The sequence below is a fragment of the Montipora foliosa genome, chromosome 10 (assembly GCF_036669935.1).
Source record: "Montipora foliosa isolate CH-2021 chromosome 10, ASM3666993v2, whole genome shotgun sequence".
NCBI classification, from domain to species: Eukaryota; Metazoa; Cnidaria; class Anthozoa; order Scleractinia; family Acroporidae; genus Montipora; species Montipora foliosa.
The window spans coordinates 32003351-32005449 of NC_090878.1; positions in this window are offsets into that span (position 1 = coordinate 32003351).

Below are 2099 nucleotides of genomic sequence, written 5' to 3' on the forward strand. Positions count from 1 at the left end.
CCCGTGAATTGTGCATGTGGACATTTTGTCTTACGTTTGTTGCAATGGGTTAGCACATAAGGTTTTACCTTGTGCTTCCCTCGTTACGTCTGATCTTTTTAGCTCAGCTTTATTTGCTGAGGAATTTACTGTTGTTATTCCTTGACTTTGAGGAGCCTTGATTTTTTGTGGGTTTGCTGGTGTGTCGACTTCTTGTCTGACATGGCTTGACCTAGCCTGTTTATTTTGTTTTAAGGACGTTCGCGCGAAAATTTTTCAACATTGATTTTTTTCTGAAACTTTTACCACTGTAAGATGATGAGTTAGTTATGTCAGAAATGTAAAAAAAATGGGGGGTCACCGACTTCGTTTTGGAGAGAACATGCCCGGAAGAACACCCAAAATGTGACAAATCGGGCTTCGTTAGCGAATAAGGCCAGTGTCTGTCAACCCAAATATATTGCAATTAAATCTTTGCAGTGAAATCTTCTCTGCCAAATACTGTTTAAGTGGACTTATTAAGTGAATTTAGTCAACTGTTGAGGTTCCTTAAAGATCAAGTTCGCGTTTAGCGAACAAAATTTCACGCGCCTTGCAGCCGCAGGATGGCAGGATTTGATGTCCCGTGAGCAGAAATCATTTTTGGACAACGTGGAGATAATTGTAAATAAAATCCGTTTCTGGAAAGAAAAATTGGGGTCACCGAACGTCCAAGACCGTTAAATCCAGGCAAAGCTATAGCAATGGCCTTTTGCCCAACCATTTCTCATTTTATTACTTAGCGCGCGCGCTCGTGTATGACGTGGCTTGTGCATTTGCGTGCGCAGTAAGGATGCGCAGAAACAATTGGCGCGAACGTCCTTAAGGTGTTCATTTCTTCTATGTCAATCGGTATTTGTAAGCTGTTTATTTCCATGGTTCCCCCCCCCCCCCCCCTCCATCCTTTTTATCCTTTTGTTTGCAGATAATGCCTCCTAAGAGAACAAAGTCTGCCTCGTCTGTTGCTACCCCAGCTCGAAAGCGTATCCGCCAGGTCAATCCAGTCAAGGCTCAGCAGAAGTAGTTCAGCAGCTGCAGCCTCAAGAGCTCTCGGCTGAGGTCTTACCTCAGGCCCTTCTGGAGCAGATCGTTAGTAAAGTGTCCGATGAGGTTACGAGACGGCTCTCATCAACGAGTGGAGACCGGAATGTCAATGACCACCAGATTTCTGACCGGGGTTCTGAGAGGCCTGTTATTGGCGATGCAGCTGGAGCGGACAAGGTATCAGAGGTGCCTGCAGCTGGAATTCCTGCAGATAGCCCCGGTCAATCAGTGATTCAAGGAGCTGTTAGCCAATTTCAGGAGAGGCTGTCAGGTGATTTACTAACCATAACCCCTACATTACCTAGCACACTGTTTATTTCCCCAAGTCTACCCATTGATGCCCCTGTGTCTGCTAAGCTGCGAGCCAAGATTCTGAAGAATGAGTTTATTGACTTTGAGGCTTTGGCCACCAATCCTGTTTTAGAAAGTAAATACCAAGTTGTTTTACAAAATGAAGGCGGCACTCAACCGCCGTCGCTAGCCACAGAACCAGTCACTAAGACCAGGAAGCTTTTGACCATCTCGTCATGGACGAGTAGTTTTATGATATTTGTCGGGGTATATACTAGCCAATTTCCTTCAGAGGCCCCCGCCCTGATAAAGTATGGGGAGATCGTGCAGGATTTGGCTGCCCGGGGACACGACTGGCATTATTGCGACGAGAATTTTCGTTATTTACACCAAAATCAACAATCAGCTTTTCCTTGGGGTGTCATCCATTGGGAATTGTGGATGTGATCCCAGCAACCTATTAACAAGAAACAATCTCTTCCTGGGAACACTTTCGGTCACGCCCTTCCGAGTCCACCAGTGTCCCTACCGGTTATTGCTTTAACTTTCACAAGGGTGGTCATTGTACCGGATGTTCCTTTAAGCATTCCTGTCCCAAGTGTGAGGGTGCCCATCGAATTAGTATTTGTACTTTTTGTTCCCATTCAAAGCAGTTACCAGGAACCACTACCAATGCCAAGTCCTCAGGGGCCAAATCCCCACCTCCCAACCCCAATAAAGTTCAATAGGCTTTTGTATCTGTTGTC